General features: G+C 40.9%; 1 pseudogene; it reads right to left on the bottom strand.

Annotated features, from left to right (window-relative positions):
* Positions 1 to 6,103: 6,103 nt before the first annotated feature.
* LOC107129635 (glutaredoxin-1 pseudogene) lies at positions 6,104 to 6,824 on the bottom strand (annotated as a pseudogene).
* Positions 6,825 to 10,626: the final 3,802 nt, after the last annotated feature.

The following is a 10,626-nucleotide window of genomic DNA, read 5'->3' on the forward strand; positions in this document are numbered from 1 at the left end:
GTCAAACACTGAACATATCGTGGTGAAACTTGAAATTTACATATAAATAAAGAACATCTTGAAAAAGGTCATACACCAAATAAAGAGAGAGAGAGATTGGAAAGGGAAATATAGATTGGTCTCAAAATTATAATATAGATGCTAAAATCAGTGAAGCAACCAACATTTGTAGAGTTTTGAGGGAGAAACTTTGTGATCCAAAATTCCTTACATAACCAAGCTGGTTTTCACCTGTCAGGAATGGAAAGATTCAAGGGCTCATGAATAAACAATCCATGTATTCTTCATGGAGGGAAGAGCTCTCAGAGAAGTAGCCTCTTGCTGCTCAAACTATGGGCCATAGCCCAACAGCATCTCATCACCCGGGACCTTGTTAGAAAACCAGAAACTCAGGCTTCACACCAGACCAATGAATCAGAACCTGCAAGCTATCAAGATCTCCATGTGATTTATATGCATATTAAAGTTCAAGAAGGACTGCTGTATTAAACCAAGTAATTAATCAAACTGTAAAACCCTCAAAACAGTGAAGTCATAGTTGAGGACTGTAGTGAACATTTAAATAACCATAGACTCAAATATTAATAAATGTATATTGAAAGTCTACATATACGTTTATATAATTTCAGGGCAATTCTTCTGGTGGCTTACGATTAACCCAACCTTCTTCACTTTTTGCTTATGGTTCTCAAGAATAACTGTAGAATGTGCTGAGAATGAAGTACTCTGAGATGGAGGGAACTGCCTGAATCAGCGTGGGCCTTGCTCCTGTCCCGCCTAAGGACTGTAACACCTTGAGTTATGGAGGAACTGCCCAGGCTTTGTTCCTCTCTCCCTAGAAGCTGGATGTCTTGCAAAGCTTTAGCCTAGTGTGACACATTGCCCCTGAGATATATAATCCAGGGAGGGCTGCCTTTCAGGGTCCCTCAGCTGTGGTGCAAGTACAGCATGTACCTTCAAGACTCCATCTCTCCAAGCAGCTTTCTGAGCCTTGGGGGACCAGCTCATAAGGGAGTCCAGGCTTATGTTGCCTCTTGCTGCCTATCTGCATATAATAAACTCACTTCATGTAACTTGTTGCATGTGAGCATGTTCTGTCTCACTGGACTCAGGCAAGTTGGCAACCAGTACACAGTGAACCTACTTCACAATAACATAAAATAATAACTTGAAAATAAATGTTGTCCGAAATCTAACATAAACAGAGTGGAAGAAGGGGTAGGTGACAGGAAATAAAATGTGCCTATTGTGTCGTCTAGTTCAAACATATTCAATAGAAGTCTTAATCTTGAGATGTTGTATTCTTGGAATGGGTAGACATATATTCTTCTGAGCTATCATTATACACAAAGAATCATTGTAAACGTTCTGATGATCATCTTTCCAAAACAGACCAATTAGTTTTTACAAATGACACCATACTATTCATACATTTTTAAAACCTACCCATTGAATATGATGTGCCTAGGTATGTATTTTTTTGTTGTTGTTATGTGTGTGTGTGTGTGTGTTTACTTTACCATAAGCCTTTTTTCTTTTTAATGCTTTAAGTTCTAGGGTACATGTGCACAACGTGCAGGTTTGATACATAGGTATACATGTGCTATGTTGGTTTGCTGCACCCATCAACTCATCATTTACATTAGGTATTTCTCCCAGTGCTGTCCCTCCCCGCTCCCCCCTCCCTACAATAGGACCCGGTGTGTGATGTTCCCCTTCCTGTGTCCAAGTGATCTCATCATTCAGTTCCCACCTATGAGTGAGAACATGTGGTATTTGGTTTTCTGTTCTTGCAATAGTTTGCTGAGAATGATGGTTTCCAGCTGCATCCATGTCCCTACAAAGGATACAAACTCATCCTTTTTTATGGCTGCATAGTATTCCATTGTGTATATGTGCCACATTTTCTTAATGCAATCTGTCATTGATGGAAATTTGGGTTGATTCCAAGTCTTTGCTATGTGAATAGTGCTGCAATAAACATACGTGTGCATGTGTCTTTATAGCAGCATAATTTATAATCCTTTGGGTAATATCCCCAGTAATGGGATGGCTGAGTCAAATGGTATTTCTAGTTCTAGATCCTTGAGGAATCGCCACACTGTTTTCCACAATGGTTGAATTAGTTTACAGTCCCACCAACAGTGTAATAGTGTTCCTAATTCTCCACATCTTCTCCAGCACCTGTTGTTTCCTGATTTTTTAATGATTGCCATTCTAACTGGTGTGAGATGGTATCTCATTGTGGTTTTGATTTGCATTTCTCTGATGGTGAATGATGATGAGCATTTTTTCATGTGTCTGTTGGTTGTATGAATGTCTTCTTTTGAGAAGTATCTGTTCATATCCTTTGCCCACTTTTTCATAGGGTTGTTTGCTTTTTTCTTGTAAATTTGTTTGAGTTCTTTGTAGGTTCTGGATATTAGCCCTTTGTCAGATGAGTAGATTGCAAAAATTTTCTCCCATTCTGTAGGTTGCCTGTTCACTCTGATGGTAGTTTCTTTTGCTGTGCAGAAGCTCTTTAGTTTAATTAGGTCCCATTTGTCAATTTTGGCTTTTGTTGCCATTGCTTTGGTGTTTTAGACATGAAGTCCTTGCCCATGCCTATGTCCTGAATGGTATTACCAAAGTTTTCTTCTAGGGTTTTTATGGTTTTAGGTCTAACATTTAAGTCTCTAATCCATCTTGAATTAATTTTTGTATGAGGAGTAAGGAAAGGATCCAGTTTCAGCTTTCTACTTATGGCTAGCCAGTTTTCCCAGCACCATTTATTAAATAGGGAATCTTTTCCCCATTTCTTGTTTTTGTCAGGTTTGTCAAAGATTGGATGGCTGTAGATGTGTGGTATTATTTCTGAGCGCTCTGTTCTGTTCCATTGGTCTATATCTCTGTTTTGGTACCAGTACCATGCTGTTTTGGTTACTGTAGCCTCATAGTATAGTTTGAAGTCAGGTAGTGTGATGCCTCCAGCTTTGTTCTTTTGGCTTAGGATTGTCTTGGCAATGCGGGCTCTTTTTTGGTTCCATATGAACTTTAAAGCATTTTTTTCCAATTCTGTGAAGAAAGTCATTGGTAGCTTAATGGGGATGGCATTGAATCTACAAATTACCTTGGGCAGTATGGCCATTTTCACGATATTGATTCTTCCTATCCATGAGCATGGTATGTTCTTCCATTTGTTTGTGTCCTCTTTTATTTCACTGAGCAGTGATTTGTAGTTCTCCTTGAAGAGGTCCTTTACATCCCTTGTAAGTTGGATTCCTAGATATTTTATTCTCTTTGAAGCTATTGTGAATGGGAGTTTATTCATGATTTGGCTCTCTGTCTGTTACTGGTGTATAAGAATGCTTGTGATTTTTGCACATTGATTTTGTATCCTGAGACTCTGCTGAAGTTGCTTATCAGCTTAAGGAGATTTTGGGCTGAGACAATGGGGTTTTCTAAATATACAATCATGTCATCTGCACACAGGGACAATTTGATTTCTTCTTTTCCTAACTGAATACCCTTTATTTCTTTCCCTTGCCTGATTGCCCTAGCCAGAACTTCCAACACTATGTTGAATAGGAGTGGTGAGAGAGGGCATCCCTGTCTTGTGCCAGTTTTCAAAGGGAATGCTTCCAGTTTTTGCCCATTGAGTATGATATTGGCTGTGGGTTTATCATAAATAGCTCTTATTATTTTGAGATACGTTCCATCAATACCGAATTTATTGAGAGTTTTTAGCATGAAGGCTGTTGAATTTTGTCAAAGGCCTTTTCTGCATCTATTGAGATAATCATGTGGTTTTTGTCTTTGGTTCTGTTTATATGCTGGATTACGTTTATTGATTTGCGTATGTTGAACCAGCCTTGCATCCCAGGGATGAAGCCCATTTAATCATGGTAGATAAACTTTTTGATGTGCTGCTGGATTCAGTTTGCCAGTATTTTATTGAGGATTTTTGCATCGATGTTCATCCGGGATATTGGTCTAAAATTCTCTTTTTTTGTTGTATCTCTGTCAGGCTTTGGTATCAGGATGATGTTGGCCTCGTAAAATGAGTTAGGGAGGATTCCCTCTTTTTCTATTGATTGGAATAGTTTCAGAAGGAATGGTACCAACTCCTCCTTGTACCTCTGGTAGAGTTTGGCTGTGAATCCGTCTGGTCCTGGACTTTTTTTGGTTGGTAGGTTATTAATGATTCCCTCAATTTCAGAGCCTGCTATTGGTCTATTCAGGGATTCAACTTCTTCCTGGTTTAGTCTTGGAACAGTGTAAGTGTCCAGGAAATTATCCATTTCTTCTAGGTTTTCTAGTTTATTTATGTAGAGATGTTTATAGTATTTACTCTGATGGTAGTTTGTATTTCTGTGGGATCAGTGGTGATATCCCCTTTATCATTTTTTATTGTGTCTATTTGATTCTTCTCTCTTTTCATCTTTATTAGTCTTGCTAACACTCTATCAATTTTGTTGATCTTTTTAAAAAACCGGCTCCTGGATTCATTGATTTTTTTTTTTTTTTTTTTTTTGGAGTGTTTTTTGTGTCTCTATCTCTTTCAGTTCTGCTCTAATCTTAGTTATTTCTTGTCTTCTGCTAGCTTTTGAATTTGTTTGTTCTTGCTTCTCTAGTTCTTTTAATTGTGATGTTAGGGGGTTGATTTTAGATCTGTCCTGCTTTCTGTTGTGAGCATTTAGTGCTATAAATTTCCCTCTACACACTGCTTTAAATGTGTCCCAGAGATTCTGGTATGTTGTGTCTTTGTTCTCATTGGTTTCAAAGAACATCTTTATTTCTGCCTTTATTTTGTTATTTACCCAGTAATCATTAAGGAGCAAGTTGTTCAGTTTCCATGCAGTTGTGCGGTTTTGAGTGAGTTTCTTAGTCCTGAGTTCTAATTTGATTGCACTATGGTCTGAGAGACAGTTTGTTGTGATTTCTGTTGTTTTACATTTACTGAGGAGTGCTTTACTTCCAATTATGTGGTCAGTTTTAGAGTAAGTGTGATGTGGTGCTGAGAAGAATGTATATTCTGTTTATTTGGGGTGGATAGTTCTGTAGTTGTCTATTAGGACTATTTGTTGCAGAGCTGAGTTCAGGTCCTAGATATCCGTGTTAACCTTCTGTCTCATTGATCTGTCTAATATTGACAGTGGGGTGTTAAAGTCTCCTATTATTGTGTGGGAGTCTAAGGCTCTTTGTAGGTCTCTAAGGACTAGCTTTATGAATCTGGGTGCTCCTGTATGGGGTGCATATATATTTAGGATAGTCAGGTCTTCTTGTTGAATTGGTCCCTTTACCATTATGTAATGGCCTTCTTTGTCTCTTTTGAACTTTGTTGGTTTAAAGTCTGTTTTGTCAGAGACTAGGATTGCAACCCCTGCTTTTTTTTTTTGCTTTCCATTGGCTTGGTAGATCTTCCTTCATCCCTTTATTTTGAGTCTATGTGCGTGTTTGCACGTGAGATGGGTCTCCTGAATACAGCACAGTGATAGGTCTTAACTCTATCCAATTTGCCAGTCTGTGTCTTTTAACTGGGGTATTTAGCCCATTTACATTTAAGGTTAATATTGCTTTTTTTTTTTCATCTACAGGTTTTTTTTATTAGAAAAGAAATTAAGTGTTGTCACTAAAGACTGAAGAAGGAAATTAACAATCTTACAATTCTAGAACAGGCAAACTTCATAAGGGATTCTTAAGTTTTCAAAGTGTGGGGGCTCTTTCACAGATACACTCTTGGTGTAGGGGGCTGTAAGTTTTCTCAGATGTTTTACACTTCGTGCTTTAATCGTTGCTGGTAGTCTAAATCAAACAAATACACAGTGTTCAGGATTATCTGGATAGCCATCTTAAATAACAGAGTGTTCCGCATGACCACAGCCTCTGTCTGCACTTGTGCCTCTGATCCATGTGACGCCAAGACCAACTATGCTTTTCATATGATTTCTCCAATTGGGTCCTGTGACCTTTCACAGAATTGTTGAACATTTCCTATGAGATCTATGGAGGACAAGGTGGAGAACACTGGTTCGGAGCAGTGATTTTCAAGGTGGGATGGGATAGGGTGGGGTCGAGTGGAGAGATGCATGTAGTTTGAAAGAACACATCTCAAAAAACAAAACGAAACAAAACAAAAAAACCAAAATACCCACTGATTTCATAATACAAACTCCATAAAGTCAAGCAGCAAAATGATTTCAGCTAATGGACAGTAGCAGATAACCAACTATGGATTCATCATTGTGGAGAAGGAGTCTGGATAAACATAGTTGAAAAACACTGGCTTAGAGGTAGAGACATGCCGACACGTGGAGAACAGTAAGAAACGTGTGCCAAAGAGAACAGTTGAGCGTCAGTGAGGGAATCCTGGGCCAGAACTTGTCACAGTCTTCTGAAAACCAAAGAGCACATCCAGAAGAAAACCAAGATGGCCCGTCAACCTTCTTGGCCCTGTGGTTACTGCAGAGCTCCAATCTGCTTTAGCCGTGTCAGCAATTCCCCACTCTGTTGCGTAGGGACTAGATCACTGCATCTGCCTATACAATCTTTACCGATAAAGACTCGAGGAACCGTTCTTGCTCCCGTGAGCTATTGCAAATAATCTTGAATCTCGTTAGTGTGGTTGGTAGCTGTGATATCGACAAATTCCAGAAGCCCTTGTTTGATGGGCAATTGACTGAGGATCTCTTGGGCCCTCCTGCAGTATGGGCAGGTGGGCTTGATGAACACAACCACCTTCTCAGGCTGGATTTTGCTGTTCACAAATTCTTGAGCCATGCCAATGGGCTGCGGTCTCCCCAGGAAGAATCCTCAGTTGCAGGTATTGCTTGGGGTATTGAGCCTAATATTGTTATGTGTGAAGTTGATCCTGTCATTATGATGTTCGCTGGTTATTTTGCCCGTTAATTGATGCAGTTTCTTCATAGCATTGATGATCTTTACAATTTGGCATGTTTTTGCAGTGGCTGGTACCAGTTGTTTCTTTCCATGTTTAGTGCTTCCTTCAGGAGCTCTTGTAAGGCAGGCCTGGTGGTGACAAAAATCTCTCAGCATTTGCTTGTCTGTAAAGGATTTTATTTCTTCTTCACTTATGAAGCTTAGTTTGGCTAGATATGAAATTTTGGGTTGAAAATTCTTTTCTTTAAGAATGTTGAATACTGGCCCCCACTCTCTTCTGGCTTGTAGGGTTTCTGCTGAGAGATCCACTGTTAGTCTGATGGGCTTCCCTTTGTGGGTAACTCGACCTTTCTGGCTGCCCTTGACACTTTTTCCTTCATTTCAACCTTGGTGAATCTGACGATTATGTGTCTTGGGGTTGCTCTTGTCGAGGAGTATCTTTGTGGTGTTCTCTGTATTTCCTGAATTTGAATGTTGGCCTGCCTTGCTCAGTTGGGTAAGTTCTCCTGGATAATATACTGAAGAGTGTTTTCTAACTTGGTTCTATTCTCCCCGTCACTTTCAGGTACACCAATCAAACATAGATTTGGCCTTTTCACATAGTACCATATTTCTTGGAGGCTTTGTTTGTTTCTTTTTACTCTTTTTTCTCTAACCTTGTCTTCTCACTTTATTTCATTAATTTTATCTTCAATCACTGATACCCTTTTTTCCACTTGATCAAATCGGCTATTGAATCTTGTGCATGCGTCACGACATTCTCGTGCCATGGTTTTCAGCTTCAGGTCATTTAAGGTCTTCTCTGTACTGTTTATTCCAGTTAGCCATTCATCTAATCTTTTTTCAAGGTTTTTAGCTTCCTTGCGATGGGTTCGAACATCCTTCTTTAGCTCAGAGGAGTTTGTTATTACCGACCTTCTGAAGCCTACTTCTGTCAACTCGTCAAAGTCATTCTCCATCCAGCTTTGTTCCGTTGCTGGTGAGGAGCTGCAATCCTTTGGAGGAGAAGAGGTGATCTGATTTTTAGAATTTTCAGCTTTTCTGTTCTGGTTTCTCCCTATCTTTGTGGTTTTATCTACCTTTAGTCTTTGATGTTGGTGACCTACAGATGGGATTTTGGTGTAGATGACCTTTTTGTTGATTTTGATGCTATTCCTTTCTGTTTGTTAGTTTTCCTTCTAACAGTCAGGTCCCTCAGCTGCAGGTCTGTTGGAGTTTGTTGGAGCTCCACTCCAGACCCTGTTTGCCTGGGTATCACCAGTGAAGGTTGCAGAACAGCAAATATTGCTGCCTGATCCTTTCTCTGGAAGCTTTGTCCCAGAGGCTTAGCCACGTATATGAGGTATCTGTCGGCTCTTACTGGGAGGTATCTCCCAGTTAGGCTACACAGGTGTCAGGGACCCACTTGAGGAGGCAGTCTGTCTGTTCTCAGAACTCAAACGCCATGCTGGGAGAACCACTGCTCTCTTCAGAGCTGTCAGACAGGGACGTTTAAGTCTGCAGAAGTTGTCTGCTGCCTTTTGTTCAGCTATGCCCTGCCCACAGGAGTCTAGAGGCAGTAGGCCTTGTTGAGCTACGGTGGTCTCTGCCCAGTTCAAGCTTCCTGGCTGCTTTTCATTTGACTTTTTCTTACCTACTTTAGCCTCAGCAATGGTGGATGCCCCTCCCCCAGCCAGGCTACTGCCTCACAGTTCAATCTCAGACTGCTGCGCTAGCAGTGAGCAAGGCTCCACGGGCGTGGGGCCCAGCGAGCCAGGTGCAGGATATAATCTCCTGGTGTGCCGTTTGCTAAGACCATTGGAAAAGCGCAGTATTTGGGTAGGAGTGTCCCGTTTTTCCAGGTAGTCTGTCACAGCTTCCCTTGGCTAGGAAAGGGAAATCCCCTGACCCCTTGCACTTCCCAGGTGAGGCGACACCCTGCCCTGCTTCAGCTCACCCTCCTTGGGCTGCACCCACTGTCCAACCAGTCCCAGTGAGATGAACCAGGTACTTCAGTTGGAATTGCAGAAATCACCCGTCTTCTGCGTTGATCACACTGGGAGCTGCAGACTGGAGCTGTTCCTATCGGCCATCTTGCTGTTGTTGTTATTTGTTTGTTATTTTTATGCTTGGGATTTTCTGAGCTCCTTGGATCTGTGGTTTGATGTATTTTGTTAATTTTGAAAAATTCCTTGTAAATATTTCTCTGAACAATTATATCTCTCTTCTGGGATTGTAACCACTCATTGTTAGATCATTTGATATTGTTCCACAGCTCTTCAATGTTCTCTCTCTCTCTCTCTGTGTGTGTGTGTGTGGTGTGTTTTAACTCTTTTTCTCTTTGTGTTTTGGTTGGGTGATTTCTAATATCCTATCTCCAAGTTTATTGATTCTTTTCTTGGTTCTCTCAAGTCTACTGAAGAGTCAGCTAAGTCACAATGGTTTTCTTTCCCCTGGTATTTTCCTTTTTAAAAAAGTGTTTTTAATATATTTTTTAAATCCCCTAGTATTTTCATTTGACTTTTTCTTACCGTTTCCATCTTTTTGCTGAAAATGTTCATCTCTTAATGCATGCTGACACTTTCCCCCTAGAGCATCTAATATATGAATTATAATTATTTTAAATTCCTCATCTGGTAGCTTTAATGTCTGGGTTCTTCCTGAGTCTGGGTGTGTTGATTGCATTGTCTCTTGACTTTGGTTGTTTTTATCTTGTTTTCCATGTGTGTCTTCTAATTTTTGATTGAATATTGGGCATCAGGTACAGAATAACCAACACTATGGTAAATAGTATTTATTCCTGCAAGTGGGCATGCCTCCTGTGCTAGGCCATTAGTGTTGGCAATGCTATATTATGAGATATTACATTCTCCTGAGTAAATCTACTTAGGAGTTGAGGTGGGTTTGAGTTTTGTTGTTGCTATGGTGACCTTCAGTACATCACTGGCTTCAATTTTTCTAGCATTACCTTGTGCTTAGGGTGGAGGCTGGGGTTCCAGGAGTTTTGTTCTCAGAGCTCCTGCTTCACCCTCAATTTTCAGTCTTACCTGTTTGTGACAAAGATGGGGAGGCCTATCTCCATGCTCTTGCCCTCTCCACGGAAACAGATTGCTGTTGCTCATTACTTGTTGCTTGCTTGCTGGTGGAGAGAGGGAAGGGAGGTTCTCTCTTGTCCAGATCCAGCTTCAGTCTTAGGCAAGTCTGTCTGCCTAGGTCTTAGGAATGGGACTTTCTCAGTGATCCTGCTCTTCTTCCCAGTGACTCCCAAACTGCCTCATATCTGTGCTGGGTCTTGAATAGGACAGTTCCTCGCCCCTCCCCCACATGTTGCAGACCCCTATTCATATTGTCATATATATGACCCTGGACCCAGAACTCTTTCCTGTGCCTTCTACAGGGGTAGAGCATGTTACTTTTTTTCTTTTTACCCTTTTCCCAGCTCCCCCAAATTTGCCAGTGCCCTGGAAACCTAAAATATAATTACAGGAGAGGAGAGTCCTGTCAGGATTTTGTGACTTTCCTACAACAGCAACCACTCCCATTCTTCAGGTCTGCACCACCAAAGAAGGTTCCCTTGGTCTCATTGCTCTGCTTCCAGACTTTCTCATGAGCATCTAGTGGAGGCCCAGTAGAAGGTCCTGCATGTGAGTGCAAACTCCCTTTGTGTCTGGAGCTCTCAGGGGTGCTGTACTCTTGTGCCAGCCCACACTTGACCTTTGCTCTTAATCATAAAGTTTAGCCAGATTCTTCTTACCCACTTGTACAGTC

This window comes from Macaca fascicularis, chromosome 4, assembly GCF_037993035.2.
Source record: "Macaca fascicularis isolate 582-1 chromosome 4, T2T-MFA8v1.1".
Lineage (NCBI taxonomy): Eukaryota > Metazoa > Chordata > Mammalia > Primates > Cercopithecidae > Macaca > Macaca fascicularis.